This window comes from Coenobita brevimanus, chromosome 70, assembly GCF_032717465.1.
Source record: "Coenobita brevimanus isolate Jiangsu-jjx chromosome 70, ASM3271746v2, whole genome shotgun sequence".
In the NCBI taxonomy this organism is placed as follows: Eukaryota; Metazoa; Arthropoda; class Malacostraca; order Decapoda; family Coenobitidae; genus Coenobita; species Coenobita brevimanus.
Window position 1 is genome coordinate 31,528,828 of NC_137023.1, and position 19,012 is coordinate 31,547,839.

Consider the following 19,012-nt stretch of genomic DNA (forward strand, 5'->3'; position numbering starts at 1 on the left):
CTTGAGAACAACAGGAGGGACCCCATCAGGCCCATATGCCTTGTTAGTACTGAGGCCCGTGATGGCAGAAAATACATCAACTGAAGAAATTTTAATGTCAGCCATGAGGAAGTCAGAGGGGGGAAGTGATGGAGGAACAGCACCGGAATCGTCTAAGGTAGAATTGGAGGAGAAAGTCTGTGCGAAGAGATCTGCTTTATCAGTAGAAGAAATAGCTACAGAACCATCAGAGTAGAAAAGAGGAGGGAAGGATGATGAGGTAAAGTTGTTAGAAAGATTTTTGGCAAGATGCCAGAAGGAGCGGGAAGAATTCGAGTTGGAGAGTTGAGAGCATTTAGTCTGGATGAAATTATTTTTAGTAGAGCGAAGAACAGACTTAGCACGATTCCGGGCAGAAACGTAAAGATGATGTGATTCAGGGGTGGGTTGGCTCCGGTACCTTTTGTAGGCCCTCTCCTTGTTGCGGACAGCATTAGAACAAGCGTGATTAAACCAAGGCTTTCTTGCGTTAGTCAAAGGATATGAGAAAGGAATGTATGCTTCCATGCCCGAGAGAATAACCTCCGTAATGCGCAAGGCACACTCAGATGGCTCACGGCCATGGAAGCAATAATCATTCCAGGGAAAATCAAAGAAGTACTGCCTGAGGGCCTCCACTATTGACTTTTAATCCCAGTTTTTACTGCAAAGTACGAGTGTGTCCAGATCGAACATGGTCGTGACTCCCTTCTCTGTCACCACACCACCCCTCCCACTTCACAGCTTTTTATTTATTATGATTTTATACCCATACCTTACCACCACTATACGATTAGTCTTTGTGGGGGAGGACTTCTCGTAATGTAGAGGTTACATATAGGCTTAATGAACTCTTTCAATTTCCATATCGAATTCCGTATTTTGTTCTCTATACCCTTGAACGATTTTCTGTTCAGTACATATAAGACATCTGGTAGTGAAGAGGTTAATGAAAGGTAAATCTAACCCCATTGGTTCAAAAAGGCTTTCTTAAACTAAAGTCGACTAAAGGCAACAGGAATTAAAGATAAAAATGTCATTGAACTGAAGACATTAACATCTTCATTATTCGAGCTGTCCCCTAAGTTACATAATAATTCTCTGGCGGTAGCAAAAATTAAATGCAACATTTGTCATTGGACTGGCGGGGTTAAAGTTATTTCCTCTCCCAAATTTCAGTCACTTTAGTAATTTTATATGCCCCATCAAGAGAATTAGCCGTATTCGTAACAACAGAGGTAACATTAACGTTGTAACAATTCGCTTTACAAGTCTACAGCAACACTATGATAATATAAGTTTTAAGCAGAAGAATATGGATGAATTACATATGAGGAATTACTTATGGACACCGTACTCCTTCTATCAATCTTCCATTATGATCATCGTCGTCGTTGTCGAATTCATCTTTACGAATTAACAGAGTAGACTGGATGAAGAAACAATAAACAAGAAAGATCATCAGGAAAGATCATCAACAGGATGTTTGAATGGGGCCCTCGTTCATTTACTGATTGGTCATGCTTTATAAACTATTCTCCACCCCACAGGTGAACAGATCAGTGATAAATGTGCTTCATAAAATTCAATTCGCTCTCGCAGCGCTTGTGTGATGGAAACCATTTCATCGGCTGCGACATAAATCATGGGTGCAAACTTTGTTATATAAATCCCATATTTCATCAACACATTTTTGACCTTCGTCAGTCCATTTGTTCAACGTGCATTCATACCTCACTTTCCCTCACATATCCTTACCATATCCAGCCATCTTCACCACTCTGCTAATAGCAATTTCACTACGTAATTGTAATACCTGGGTTCAGTCTCTTCTACTCTTGGAAAAATTAGATTCATTACCTCACATCTGTCATGAATCTTTATATTTCTTCCGGTATCCGACGGACGCAACTCACATCTATTCCTTTACATTCCCATTAACACTGCTGTCATTTTTTACGCTCTAAATACATAGTTAGTTTAGGTGTTCTGCCTATATACAGTATATTACGTCTGACACTAACACATCTTTAGCCAGCAATCATAAGCCCTTGAACTCAGATCTCTATTGCGTATCAAGGCATTCATAACACACCCTTCTCTCTGTCTCTGTCTCTGTCTCTCTGTCTCTCTCTCTCTCTCTCTCAGCTTCATTGATATCTCTGCTCCTTTCCCGCTTTAAACATTTACCTCTTTATTCTACTCAAGCACAACGAGACATTTGGCTGCATTATCAAAACTGTGTAAGTGATGGTACCGGCAGTCCTTTCAAGTTACGACAATCAGTAAAAAAAAAAAAAAAAAAAAAAAAAAAAAAATGTGGCGTAAGGAAAATCATAAAACTCCATTATACTTTACTTAACGGAAAATATGAATGCATTGAAATGATTGGATTTCTTTTGTTTTCCGTTATGTGTTTAAAGGGCGATGTAAAAAATAATATGATTTCTCTTTCCCTTCGCGAAACCAGGTTTACTATAATGGCTTTTAAAATGTTCCACGGATTCGTGTGTCTGCATTCCACAACACATCATATTGTGACTCAGCCTTATCTACCTTAAAGTGTTCTTCATTTTTTGAAAAGTAACACATAAAATATCCACAAACCTCTGAACTAGAGGTCCCCAAGAGGGGAATGACATCAACCGCGAGCCGGTATATATCTAGCGCGGCTTGGAATATGACTTTGACCTTGACCTACTTTTTCCAATTTCGATCTCCTAGGAGATTTCCATCCTTACTACAGACCTGAAAAATTTCGTGATGATATCTTGAGAGGTTTCGAAGTTATCATGCTAAGAGACATACAGACACACAGGCAGACGTACAAGCTGAAAACAATACTCGTAGGAGACTATCATCTCTAATACACACCTTTAAAAATTTTGTGATGATATCTTTAGCGGTTGCGATGTTATCGTGGTAACAGACACACAGACGTTGACTTACTTTCACCGATTTCGAAACCGTGATCGATTTTGTTCCCAACTACACATCCGTAAAATTTTGTGATGATACCTTGAGCGGTTGCGAAGTTATCGTGCTAACAAACACACAGACAGACAAATTGAAATCAATACAAGCTTTGCTGTCACGTGTGGCAAACAATCTACAGTCGTTCCGTCCACTATTATCAAGCAACAGACATCAAATGCACATATCATATTTGAAGTATTCCTTCTTTCAGCATTCCCACCAGCAGCTCCACAACACTTGCCACGATCTCTCTCATCACTCCATCCACACACTTGTATATAAGTAACAATCAAGAGGACAACACACACACACACACACACACACACACACACACACACACACACACACACACACACACACACACACACACACACACACACACACACACACACACACCTGTTCATTCCATCACTAATAATGGACCACTCACTCAAACATTTACACACACAAAGGAACTGCGGCCAAAGTCAGATTCAGTACATTCAGCAGTTCTTCTGCACTAAACATATGTGTGCAGTTTCCAAAGCAGTCTGTTTATTTGGTCGTGCAGTCCTTTTCGCAAGGTTTCACCACAACCCATTTTACTTCAAATATTTGATAACACACCTCAAAACACTTCTGAAATTACCTTGATCAATGTTCACTCTTCAGTCTAGAATTCACTTTACCTGATGTTATAATTATTTCTTATATTTCTTGATCAACACCCAACGCTTATTCCATGATGGTTTATGTACTTACTTCGGTTTTCTTTATTTTTACACCCTGGCACAGCACCTTTCTTCCAGTCAGTATATCATCATCACTTGCTGCCTTCCCGCCTTTCGGCCTTTCACTGCTAGCATTTTATCTGCCAGTGATACATTTTCAGGTACCAGATTTTTTCACGGTACACCACTAGGCTTAGTCAGGTTACCACAGTAGTATTCTATTTCTGTCTTTCCCACTCATCAGGTTGTTACCTCTGACTTCTCTTCCATTTGTAGGGAATCATCCACTGTCACTGCATTTTTGTCCACTTTTATCACCTTCATTTATAATTTTAGCAACTTTCCGAAGAGCATTTCTATTTTAAGTTAATTTTCTGTTAAATTTTATCATGCAGTCTCCACTTACCTTTCGTCTTTATCGAAAGCAATTTCTTTACATATCTCTTACTCTGAACTGGATTGCTGGCCTGTATTCAGACAATGAGTGTGCTGTTAAGTGTGGAGGAGGAACATTCGACTTCTTCCTAATAGGTCCTAGAGTAAGAAAGGGATGTGTCCTTCTCCCATACTCTTCGACACATGCATGGATTGGATACTTGGCCAGACTGTGAGTCGAAGTCGCTGTGGAGTATCAGTTAGCAACTTTTGGGTTACTGACTTTGACTTTGCTGACGATGCAGTTATTCTAGCAGAGTCCCTGGAGATTCTACAGAGTGGCCCTCGAGGACTTTCACGAGAATGGTAAGTCATGATTAAAGGTCTCTTGGGCCAAGAACAAGGTCCAAGCACTTGGTGGATTGTTGGATGAAACATTTCAGTCTGTCCAAGTATGTGGTGAGAATGTAGAAGTCTTGAAAAGATTCACTTATCTTAGTAGTGTGGTAAGTACATGTAATACGGTAAGTCAGATGATTAGATTTCCTTTCACACCGGTCTAGTCTGCGGGATAATAATTTCACTCTACTTGGGTATGTGGCGTTGCCGTTATTTGTGCAGAAAGATGAAAATAAACATCTCCAAGGCACTGCTGCTCCGTGTCTTAATGGCTGTGAGATAAAGACACTAAACAGATACTTGAAGTGGTAAATAGTCTCCTTTCGTAGTAAGTGCTTTTGCAGGATCATGGGATATCACTGGTGCGACAGCGTATGTAACGAGCGACTAGTCCTTGAGACTGAGTCGATGCCCACATAGGTAAGTCTGCACCAACTCCAGTTATATGGGCACGTGGCCCGTTTTCCTAATGATGACCCTGCCCACAGGGTGATGTCTAAGAGAGTTAACCTTGATGGAGGACACCAAAGGAACTCCTAGCTGGAGCAGGTTGATCATTAATGTCGAGTGATACTTATAGAGGGAAGAGTCGCTGCCTACAGGTTTGCATGAAGGGACCCCTTGTGGGTTGAATGAGAGGATGAGTGGGACTATGAGCACCACAGCGTTTGCTCCTCCCCCTTCCCCCCATGACAAGGATGATATTCATCAAAATCACTCTTTCATTCTTTTTCTTTCACTACGCTGTCATCGTACATTACCGACCCTTGCAAAAACACATACATTTCGTATTCCTAATGAAATGTTTACTAGGCATTCCAAAAATTTTCTAATTCCCCTTTCTTGTCCATCACTTCTTTGGTCCAGTCTAATTCATTATCTTTTTTTTGCATAGTTCATATGTACTTCTTTGTTGTCCATTGTTTATTCATTTACTCAGAGTACATCTCCCGCTATATTACTTCAATTTTTCTTTCGGTAACACTCGGCATACTGCAGGCATTTTAGACCATAGTCCTCCTATTCGTCGCCTCATCGTTTCATGTGAGGCCATCAGATGAAACCTTCTTTCCCTTAAAACCTCTAATACCTCTAACCGCCAGTACAGCTACACGATCTAACCCAGTTTTCGTGCGAGCTGAGCAGAAACTTAACCCAGATCCGAGGTTTATGCGGCGCTCTGGGGAGTACAGAGACAGCAGAAGGAAGGTTGGATAATCAAACTAGGAACCGTATGTCATTTTATTACTCGTTTTGGCTACGCCCGCTTGTCTCATCGCCCACGACAGCTGGTGGCACATTTTACTTATTTATTTATGATTCTACAAGCGATTTTGTACATATTGCAAGCAGTAAGGTTCAAACTTATTTCCGTCGTTAACAATTCACAATTAGCCATTTTTCTTTCTTAATTGTATAACGATCAATACGATTGTCATATCTTCCCATGTTTGTACCGTCGCTCGGCATCTTTCAACTCTTCATCCATGCTGATGCCTTAAACCCTTTGAAATGAGAAATAACTGACTTACTGGATGAAATATAGAAAAATATAATATCCTTTATCACCCTCATTACACCTACCACTCATGAAAGCGAGAAGGGAGAGCTGTTTGAAAGGAAATTTGTGCACATTTTTACCGAACATAAGCCACTAATCAAGCCGGTTTAGGGTAGGCTAAGGGCATAGTAGATGAGTAATAAATTGTACTAGTTAAGCTGTACAACATGGGAAAAATCATTGACAAGGCCGATTACTTTAAGGAAACGAATTATGTGGAATGAACTATTACTGTAATACTTTTGTACCACAAGTAATCGTCAGATGCATTTTACCAAACAGGGGATCAGTGGGAAAAAAAAAGAAGGTTAAGTGCAACATCATACGCAGCACATCAACATCCCCCATCACGTTTTTTTGTCTTCTCTAGTAGCAACCCCCAATTTAGATGGCGTGGATTAAAGTACACGTATTTTTGGCAACGCTTTGCCTCCTTCCTGTCTTTGCTCCTCCATCTTTGTTTGGGTAGCTGTTTATAGAACAGTGTCATTCCCAACCCGCATCCGCCATTCTTTTATCAGTTTTACAACACACATGAAATACCTTGCTAGTGCTCTTTCTTCCCAGCTTCAGAGATAGTTGCTGTTTGCGTGGCGAGAAAGCTGAAATATATATTGAAACGTGCAAATGTATGAATCATAGCTTGGACATTGATATAGGGCATTTTGACTGAGTTTCCTACCTAAGAGTGAAAACACTGTGTTGCCAGTTACCAGGCGTGTAGCCACATTACTTATATCAGCAGCGCTTCCCATTGTTACTGGAAACCAAAATCACGCTGTGGAGTAATGATAACGGTGCATGACTTCTGTCTTGAATCCCTGGTTCGATTTCCAGCTAGAGCGTCATAAAACTCTCCACACACACACACACACACACACACACACACACACACACACACACACACACACACACGCATATATATATAGACAGATAGAGAGATAGATAGAGATAGATAGATATAGATCGATAGATAGATATAGATACTGATATACCGATAGATATTGATAGATATATATGGAGATAGATATTTATAGATATAGATAAATAAGAAATACATACAAACATGCACATAGATAAACAGAGAGATACATAGATACACACAGGTGTCCCATACGTAACCCTCCACCTTCCCATATGTAACCCTCCACCTTCACTCCGCCGGGCGATATTCTGTGTGTTGTCGGGACGCTCAGTGAGTGTTTGCAGTATCTACCCTGCATCATATATTCATTTCAAACTCCCATTGCCACACACACACACACACACACACACACACACACACACACACACACACACACACACACACACACAAATATATATATATATATATATATATATATATATATATAAATATATATATATATATATATATATATATATATTATATATATATATATATATATATATATATATATATATATATATATATATATATATATATATATATATATATATATATATATATATATATATATATATATATATATATATCACCATCACAGTCATCATCATCATCATCATCATCATCCGGACCTCTTTCCCACCCTAGGGGTGGTTTAATTGAATCTCCCGACAGTGGACATAATGTAGTGGTGGCACAAGTAGAGATGAAGTTCTTATTCCTGTAGATAATTCTTGTGGTGATGTCTTGCATTTCAGAGCCTCCGCCCGGGTTGGTGTGGGGCGGTGCAGGGAGGGGAGGGGTGAGCAGGAGGAGCAGGAGAGTAATGTGCTGAGGACCAGACTCAGTGTGGTGGCATCCAGCTCCACCCACTACTCCACAACCACCTGCTCCACCACTGCACCACCATCCTCCACCACATGTGCTTCCCCAGGCTCCTGTTCCAACGCCATCACACCAACTCCCACCCACAATGTCTCCGTCACACTCAGGGTCAATCGTGAGTACTGGCATTCATAATAATTCACTGATTATTATTAGAGTAGGAGTTAATATTAGTTAACAGAAGTACTGTACATTTCTAAGCATTAGAACAAAGTATATACTACTGCGTAACAAATCACATATTTGAGTAAATTTCTGAGGAGGATCAAATCCACGTGCATAGGAGACATTTGCCCTTTAGGTCCTTGTTAAAATGTAAAACCTAGATGGACATCAATAAAATTATCTAGCAGCTTATTCATATTTTTTTTCCTTAACTGATAAACTACCATAACCCTTTTTACTGAAACAGTAACTTTGAATCTTAGTTTCTTTTTGTACCCCAAATGGTTATAAGTATCCAGTCTAGAAAAAACATTGTATTGAAGAGGTTAATGAATATTATATCATGCTCTGATGATTCAAGAAAAACATTTGAGGACATAAACGCATAATAGAAGCAAAGAAAAAAAGTGAGAGATGCCTCCTAGCAAAGAGTTTTAAGATCCTTGTGCTGTCACTGGGCATTAATCTTCCTTTCTTCTTCTTCTTCTTCTTCGTTTATGGTGATACATGGCAGTGGATGTGTAAGTATAAATCTAACTCTTCATAAACTTCTCTTTTCTTAACTTACTTCGTTTCATGGGAGGTGGCGGGATCCAGAATATGCTAAGAGAGGGATTCAAAACTTTATCTTTTTATTACCTACAGACGACAGTCATAAATTTAATAGTTATACCTGCATATAAATGTGCATTTGTATCCATGTCTGTCTGTCTATCTATCCGTATCTATCTATCTGTGTTTATCTATCTATCTGTAATACATAATTTTGTGTGTGTGTGTGTGTGTGTGTGTGTGTGTGTGTGTGTGTGTGTGTGTGTGTGTGTGTGTGTGTGTGTGTGTGTGTGTATCACAATATATTTTACAACCATATAGTATAAAGATTCACTGGTAGTGATAACTGGCAGTAAATGATAAAGAATTTTTAAGCTGGCAGCATTATTGGTGTTCTTTATTTAATTATTTCTGCATACTTATTGGAGGATAGAAACAAAATGTTACAGATTAAAAAAAAAAAAGTTGTGTCCGGACTCCCTCGACCCTCCTCTGGATCTGCCACTAAGTTGAAGTGCCACTGGATGTGTCAGACAGTAGGCATGAGTCTAAACCTTCTACTTTTTGTTATTTTTTCTTCTTCTTCTTCATCATCATCATCGTCATCATCATCATCATCATCATCATCATCATCATCATCATCATCATCATCCTTCTTCTTCTTCTTCATCATTCTTGATAAGTGAGGCAGTGAGCATAAAATATATGTAATTCTTCTTAGCGGGGTTTAATTAATCCTTCATATTCAGTGGATTTGAATATAAACTTTCTTCCTTAATCGCCATATAGGTAAATCTTCTGGAGTGGACATAATTGTAAACCTTTTTCTTCAGTAGGCATAATGTAAACCTTCTTCCCCACGAGGTATAAATGTAATCTTTCTACTTCAGTACGTGTAAATGTAAACTTCCTTTTTCAGTAGGTGTATATGTAAACCTTCCTCTTCAGCGTACGTGCGTGAATGTAAAGTTTCATTCTTAGGAGGCATAAATGTAAACATTTTTATTTACTGGGAATAACTTCAAAGCATCGTTTCCCTTGAATGCTGCGATGCTGCGTACCAATGGACGTGAAACTCAGCAGCCATTAAATACTCTATACCTTCCTCTCGAACAAGCATAGGATACTCTAGGTGTTTCTCCTCAGCAGACATAAATACTCAAAATCTTCTTCCTCAGCAGGCATAATAAACTCTTAACGTTTCTCCTCAGCAGCCATAAAATACCCTAAGTCTTCTTCCTCAGCAGCCATAAAATACTCTAAATCTTCTTCCTCAGTAGGCATAATAGAGTCTAAACCTTCCTCCTCAGCACCTATAAATTACTCAAGATCTTCCTCCTCAGCAGCCATAAAATACTCTAAATCTTCCTCCCTAGCAGCAATAAAATACTCTAAATCTTCCTCCCCAGCAGCCATGAAATACTTTAAATCTTCTTCCTCAGCAGGCATACGAAAAATACTCTAAATTTTCTTCATCAGGCATAATGGACTAAACTTTCCTCCCTAGAAGCTATAAAATACTCTGGATCTTCCTCCTCAGCAGGCATAAATACTCCAAATCTTCTCCCTCAACAGGCATAACAAAATCTTTCTCCTCAGCCGCCATAAAATACTCAAAATGTTCTTCCTCAGGAGGCATAAATACTCAAAAACCTTTCACCTCAGCAGGGATAAATATTCTAAATCTTCTCCCTCAACAGGCATAAATACTTTGAATCCTCTCCCTCAGCAGGCATACATACTCTAAACTTTCTTCCTCAGGAAGCAAAAAAATAAATAAATAAATAAATAAATCTTTCTCTTCAGCAAACGTATAATAATCTAAACATACTTCAGCAGACATATAATAATCCATTTTTTCTTCTTCAGCAAACATAAATTAAACTTAACTTTCATTTTCAGCGGGCATAAGAAATCTAATCCTTCTTCTTCAACAGGCATGACATAATCAAAACCATCTTCCTTGCCTCGTATTTAATTATTCTGATGTTGCAGGCCAATGCTGCCGGTGGACATTGGAGTTATCAGGCAGAATGCTATCTCTTCAAATCAGGTCATAATTATGGTTGTGTTGTGTGCCAGATAGTAAGCATTTCTCTAAGCCCTTTGATTTCTTTCTTATAATCATGTTGTGTGGGAATCAGCATGTGTAAGTCTAACCTGTCTTCTTGCTCTCCCTCTGTGGTTGTGTTGTGTGGTGGCAGTGCCGCCTGTGGAGGTGCGGGTGGAGTCTGCGGGTCCCTGGGTAAGCGGGGGCCAGGCAGCCACCTTCACCTGCCGGGTGTGGGGGTCATGGCCGGAGCCAGTCATACAATGGTGGCTCGGAGGACGGCAACTCACACCATCAACTACACCGGTCAGTACCAGCCACTGCCTTTACTGTGTTGGCCAGAAAACGTCTTTATATAATTAATTTTTTACAACCATAACAGTGATTATTTATTCTGGGTAGCGAAAGTAATCGAGAAAATGGAAAATTGATGTGAAGGACTTAACATATTATGCTGCATATCCTGTGCCTCATACAGCTAGATGTTTTTCACGTGACAGGAATATCTAATAGTGCAGGGTAGTATTTCGATAAGTCTCATATAGTGCCAAAAATGCCATCCACATCAGTGAACATCCTGTATTATCTTAGGTTCAAGAAGGTTTAATCTGGGTTACGGTACTCCGGCCACTTTACGTATAGGCTACTTAAAACTGTATCTCTTTATCTTCAATCCTGAGCTGTAACAGGAGATTGAAATATGGTGCCAGTCATGAAAAAGTGTAATGGGAGGGACTGAGGCATAGTATTCTACGTCTGTTGTATTCAGGTTCGGGATAAGGGCAAATCTTTACGAACATCCGTGTCATGTTAAGGTGGATGAGTATAGAGAACGTACTGCAACAAATTATTTTGAATTATTTGCGTCCTCGATGTCAGTTCCATTTTTTGACTGATATCAAGTATCCCTGCAATGCATTTCCTTTTCTATTTACAGTATAACCTATAGCACGCATTATACTCGTATCTGTTATATAACAGTTCTATTTTGTTTTTCAGATGATTGCCAGCTGTAGGGAACTGATCATTTATTCCGATTGCCCCGGGGCCTTTTATAACATGAAGCTATTAAGCTGTGTGTTATGCACGCTTACATAAGTGTGTATATATATATATATATATATATATATATATCTATATATATATATATATATATATATGTGTGTGTGTGTGTGTGTGTGTGTGTGTGTGTGTGTGTGTGTGTGTGTGTGTGTGTGTGTGTGTGTGTGTGTGTGTGTGTGTGTGCGTGTGTGCGCGCGCGCGCGCCCTCGCGTCCTTGCGACCATGTATATATGTGTGGTTTTCGCGTTCGGACGCTTGCGATCATGCACATTGTGTGCGTGTGTGCACTAGCATCTTAATGGCAGTGTAACTTTGAAAAATAAACCGTTGTGTATCTAGTGAAATATCCTTGTACTTGAATAATATGAAATATACTAACATGGCATACAAATTATCGCACAGTAAGGCAAAGCAACTCTTAGAGAACTGGCCCCCAAGTGTAGTTAGTCAGAGTCATAATTTTGCTTCCTGTTTCTCTTTGTCTACTTATGCTTAATACTCATGACATTCCCACCAAAAATGCCATGATCAAAGATGATCATCTATGGACAGAGAAACATACAAAGTCTCACAGCTGAGGAATAATACCAGTTATAGGACAAGAGCTATAGAGTGACAAGAAGTTGAGATGTGTTACGTGAAGTATTCATTCTGGCTACATCATCATCATCATTATTTGCACATGCAACTCTACAGTTTTAAGGCAAGTACAGTGAAGGATCTCCTTGAGAAAGGCAACCACCGGAGTCGGGGGTCCATAGCACGATATACCTATCCTAAATTCTTGAAACAGCAATAACAAACTTCAAAAAGACATCATCGCACAAAAAGGCTGAACCAACTGGATGCGATGACGCCATTTATTTTTATCTAATTCTTCCTAGATACATTTATTCAGATTGGGGGAGAAAGTTCAGTATCCTTTAAAATTTATTCTTGCCATTGACAGACGCTATTTGCAGCTTAAGAGACACCTCCTACAAATAGGATTAAACTTGTGTTATATTGTGTCATAGTTTTTGACTACAGAAAAGTTGTCAGGTCGGAATGGGTTACAGATTAGCTCAGCATATCCCATTCAGCAGTATATTACATTATTTTGATTGCCTTCAGACGATTTCATTCTAGTACAAGAAAATCCCCAGGTCTGAATGGATATATTAAGTGAGTTGCCGGTTGTATTTTGATCAGCCAGTCATAAATGCTCTGAGATTATCAAATTCCATTATAACAGACACAGGATCCCGCAACTCTCCGTAGGCTCCGTAATATTATCTGGCGTAAGCTAAGATAGAATATCAGAGTAGTCACGACCATAAGAGGCTAAAGGGATGATGGTCTTTATTCATATTACTCACTTCCAGCTGAATTCATCTCTCTCGCCTTAGCTGACATAAAAGACCCAACCAAAAGACAATGATAAGAAGAGAATACAAGTTCACAGAGGCATTTCACTTATCACACACACACACACACACACACACACACACACACACACACAGGAGAACTAATTTGCAGCACAGTAAATTTCAAACGGGTATAAAGTTAAACCCCAAGCCATCACGGGTGCTCATCCACTTACCCTCCTTCCCTGCGACATGAAAGGGAGAGGAAACACTGAGGAGAAGGACACAGAAGAGGAAGTGAACAATGGCGGAGACTTACACCCGGGGGCTGCCTCGTACCCGCACTAATGAAGAGCACAATTAAGCGGCTCGCAACTCCCAGGATAATCACGACTCCGGGATAATTAAAAGCCAAAGTTTTTATTCGCATTATCCGCAAATTTGCAAGTGCAAGGCATCGGTTGGGGGAATTTAGCCACGACAACTGTATTTTTCCCGGGGCTCATTAGGGACCATTGGTAGTCTTTGTTAGTCATTTCCCACGGAGAAGAGACGAACTGATAGGGAAACATTGTCATTAGCCGGTGATTAGCCAATCCGCAGGCCTTTCATTGTGTGTACCCACTCAGACCTCAGGCTTTGATGACAATAACATGGATGAAGAGCTTTCTGTGTAACAGTGGCTTTTGCTTACAAAAGTGTGACAACAAAGAGTCACAGCAAGCATTTGAATATATATTTGTTTCAGTTCCACTCTCTCTTCACATATATGTCCTTTTCAGGTTATACAATGGCACGGAAATTAAAAAATTAGATATGAATAGGAACAACTAGCAACCAGCAAACAGATGGGAATTTACGTTACCTGAACTTTACTTTTCTTATAATAGCATACTTTGTACTTCACAATCCACGATACTTTCAGTTTTTTTTATTGCACAATGATAATTGAATTATTATTATTATTTTTTTTTTTTTTTATCTGCTCACTCGATACAGGCCCACTTTTAGGTGATTCAGTGATGATTAACAAGCCAAATGGTTTCTTGTTACCTTGGAAACAATTTACCAAGTTGAATCGTAACCATATAACCAAATGAATGTTTAGTTATCTAGTGTGTTAAGACGCTAAAACCTGATTTGGCAGAAAAAGGTTTACATCTGATGACTGGTTTGGGTTTATGGCTCAGGTAATGCCACTCGGGGAAGAGCGACCCTCCATTATTTTGTTATATGTCCGAACTAAAACGCCTAGTTCTTTGCCCTCTACGCTCTTCATGAGGCAGTATAGGACTGGATGATAGAGAGATACACAGGTAGATTAAGCTGACATGAAGAAGTATTATGTGTCGCGATGCATGGACACACTGTGTATGAATGACTGCAAGCGGTATGTAAAGAGAGGTAAGCACCGAAGAAGACTGTCTGAAGGCTAGCCAGTTGTGTAAAAGAAAAAAAATGTTTAATGTTTGCATTTCAAACTGTGTGGATAGCCGGTGCTGTGTATCCACCTTAAGGAGGAAGACCCGCAGGCAGACAGTTTAGTAAAACAGTCTTTAGAGTAATAAGGCAACTACGGAGTGACAGAACATTACGCAAGTGATAGACATTGAAGAGAGTAATCGGAGGGGACATACTGAAACAAACTGCCAGATTACATCTTGTATGGACGAACTCTACTGAATAATGTGACCTTCCCCCCCTCCTCCCTACGCACACGTACGAGAACTGTACTCAGCACAGGTGTGAATGATGCCATAAACAGAACCAGCCACTGAACATAATTATGGGAGGCTTGTAGTCAATGTTAACATATTCAGCCTTCCAAAAATATTAATAATAATAATAATTTTGCAAGAAAGCCCATGATATAAGAGTCATGAGAATATTGACAGAAGAATATACACTGAGAAGTGCTTTGTTGTGGGCAAGAGAAATTTCGTTGAGGGTTGATGTTTAGTTGGTCAGAATTCAAATTTATAACATCAGATGTCAACAAGATAATCAGAATTTAGGTTAAACCTTCAGAACTTAGTTATTATTATTTTTTTTATGTGTACGACTCTGGGCAAAGGTGTCAGGGTCTTTTTCTTAGGGGCAGTGGCCTATCCCAAGGCCCAGTAGTACTCCTACATCTCCACATGTCACCACTTCGGCGCTAACACCCATCGTCCATACTGAAAACATACTAGGTCTGTCTCATACAGGACTGGTGTATTAGTATTAGCGGGGGTACTTTCACTACATGCCGGCGGGATGTTATTGCTTAATTTCAGGGCATTATCTAATATAAAACGCATTGCTTGCTGAAAACAGAAGAACGAAGAGTACATTGCATGACGCTTATTTGCAGACATGTGCATCGTTTGTGACAACCCACGTCGTATCTGTTTGCGAATACATTGGAGATTTTGTCATGGAAAATACTTGCGAGTAATGTCATATTATTCATCTGAGATGTGCTACACTCTAGCAGTTGAGCTTGTGTTTAATCATCTGTACTGTTTATACGTACACCGCAGTGACAGATCTTTTGAAGTATAGTCATATATTCTTGTATTTTATTTCCTCATTAGCCTTCGTATCGTATTTCTACTGATAAAGCAGATCTCTTCGCACAGACTTTCTCCTCCAATTCCACCTTAGACGATTCCGGTGCTGTTCCTCCATCACTTCCCCCCTCTGACTTCCTCATGGCTGACATTAAAGTTTCTTCAGTTGATGTATTTTCTGCCATCACTGGCCTCAGTACTAACAAGGCATATGGGCCTGATGGGGTCCCTCCTGTTGTTCTCAAGAACTGTGCTTCTGTGCTTACACCCTGCCTAGGCAAACTCTTTCGCCTTTGTCTGTTAACTTGTACCTTTCCTTCTTGCTCAAAGTTTGGTCTCATTCAGCCAGTCCCAAAGAAGGGTGACCACTCCCAACCCTCCAACTATCGTCCAATTGCTTTAACGTCCTGTATTTAAAAAGTTTTCGAGTCAATTCTCAATAGAAAAATATTAAGGCATCTTTCCCATCACAACCTTCTTTCCGATCGTCAGTACGGGTTCCGTCAGGGACGCTCCACTGGCGATCTTCTCACCTACCTTTCAGACTCCTGGTCATCCTCCTTTCGGGACTTTGGCGAAAGCCTTGCCATTGCACTTGACATCTCTAAGGTTTTCGATCGAGTCTGGCATAAATCTTTAATTTCCAAACTGCCCTCCTACGGTTTCTATCCTTCTAGCTGTGCCTTCATCGCTATCTTCCTTTCTGGTCGTTCTATAGCCACTGTTGTAGACGGCCATCGTTCTTCTCCTAGATCTATCAACAGTGGTGTTCCTCAGGGCTCTGTCCTATCACCAACTCTTTTCCTTTAATTCATCAATGATCTAAGCTGTACATCTAACCCTATCCACTCATACGCTGATGACTCCACCCTTCACCTTTCCATTCGGTTCCCGCAACGCCCATCTCAACAGTTACTTCAACAAACAAGGGATGAAGCTATGGCACACCTAATGTCTGACTTGGCTCGTATCTCTGACTGGGGTAAAAATAATATGGTTGTTTTTAATGCATCTAAGACTCAGTTCTTACACCTATCAAACCGACAAAATCTTCCACAGGTATACCCTCTAATGTTTAATAATATTCAGCTTAATCCTGCATCATCCTTGAACATGCTTGGGGTTTCATTTACTCGGGACTTATCTTGGAAAGATCATATTACATCTCTTGTAAAATCTGCTTCCAAGAGATTGGGTGTGCTAAGCCGACTCCGCTCTTTCTTTACCCCTGCACAATTGTTGACTCTATAGAGGGGTTTTATCCGCCCCTGTGTGGAGTACAACTCTCTTGAGGGGGAAGGCTCCCCACATACAGCTCTTCTCAATAGGGTGAAGTCAAAGGCTTTTCGTCTCATTAAGTCTCCTCCTCTTACTGACTCCCTTCAACCTCTGTCTCTTCGCCGCACTGTTGCATCTTTATCTCTCTTCTATCGCTACTTTAATGGTCACTGCTCCTCTGAACTGTCTGCTTGCATTCCTCCACCTCTACGACGGGCGCGTAGCACCCGTCTGGCAGCAAACTCTCATCCCTTTTCTGTCCAACTCTCTAATGCAAGAGTTAACCGTTACTCCCAGTCTTTCATTTATGCAACAGGCCAGCTCTGGAACTGTCTCCCTCTGTCTGTATTTCCTGCTGCCTATGATCTCCAGTCTTTTAAACGCAGTGTGTCCAGGCATCTCAAAATGATCGGATCTTGAATTTGGCTCTCTATTGTATCATGTTTTTCTCTTGGAGGGAACTGTTACTGCGGGCTCATGGCCTTTGGTTCCTTTTTCCTCGCAAAAAAAAAAAAATCCAGTAGTATGAATGGGATTGGTAGGGGAGAGAGAGAGAGAGAGAGAGAGAGAGAGAGAGACTGCTATTAGTTCCCCTCAAGTGGACCACACCTGCATTCACCCATCAAGCATGCATTTGAAATTCTTGTTCTATCCTGCAGGTCAAGGTATCCACACAAAAGCACTATACCTGATAAAGTCATTTTTGCAACAACTGGGAAACAGAATTATTCCGTCCCTGATCGGATCAAAAACAGGTATAATCCTTGTCATATGCACCGCCATAATACCATCCTCTATTACGCTCTGTAATTTTTAGATGCAATCCCTATCAATACACCCTCTCTGTGTTTTTTTCTTCTTAACTTTTTTTTCCTTTGATTCTCTAACTTTTATGTCACTCTCACACATTTAGTTAATGGTATTCGTTGAGGGTTGCTGGGGATTATCCTTCTCACGTTTTGTAAGTGGACTGTTGAAACTTGACAATGGGATATTTTTCCTGTGTTCCGAGTCGACAATTTTTTAAAAATAGGCCTATGCGGCCACCTTGTCACTACAACACACCACCACCTACCTTCAGACTCAGTCACCAGTAACATAAACCAGCAGTCATACCGTACCGATTCTCTCTGTGTGATCGCATCTAAGTTCATTCTCTTATAGTCTCAGATAATTAAATAATCTTATTTTACATCTAAAAAAGTTACATATATTCATCAGCAATTCCATTTCCAGTTTTAATATTTATGCTAAACATGCCATACACAAACATCCGTACAATAATATATACTTAAGGATATCTTCATACAGTTTTCATAAAGCCTCTTTTCGTTTCCCGTTCCATATCAAGGTCTTACTGGCACTAATATAAATTATCCTGCACCACTCTTCAATCCTTGTTCGCACATCTGTTTCTTTTGTCTCATTGCAATAGCATACCTAAGCTTTTCAGATACTTGCACAGCACATTTCGAGTCAATTTCTCTGTCAACAACCATCATTTTACACTCACATTCCTTCGGTTTCAGAAAACATTGTCATAACTATAAACCATTTGGAACAATCACATTTACAGCCAGCATTTGAGCAGCATCAGTGTTCATTCCTGGCAAGGTGAATGGCATGTGGAGTTGGCACATCGATTTAAGGACTACAACCAGGGGACTTCAGTGCTCTGAACTAAGATGGCTTTCCTTCAGCCTCTTACACATCGGCCAGGGTTGTATAAAACTAAATGTTACTTATTTCAACTTTCACCATCGTTATCATCAACAATTCCGTTTCCGTAACACTTGCGGTGGCCTATTTTATATATTCATTCATATTTATTGAACACACAAGTCTCACCCTACACCCCAAATGTCTCAGTCACCAATACCTATACCCAAAACACAAGGCTGGGACGAGTCACTTGTCCAGTAACAAAATGTAGCATTCCTTAACCCTGCAGATCAATTGTTCTTCCGGTCCCATAAATACGGCTTGAGCGTGTATATTAAAACTGCCAGCCCATGCCAGGCGTTTGCAAGCCAACCGGTACAGTTCCGGAATTAATTCATCTATGGTGACATCAAAATATTCTTATCACTCCAGCACTCACACCAAACCATTCATGTATATAACCATTCGACGTGAAACCCTAACCACAATGAACAAATCTCTGTAGCATTATGCAGTA

General features: G+C 40.0%; 1 pseudogene; it reads left to right on the forward strand.

The window, feature by feature from the left end:
• The window catches only part of LOC145406406 (uncharacterized), a 466,334-nt pseudogene that overhangs the window by 348,106 nt on the left and 99,216 nt on the right, over positions 1-19,012 (forward strand).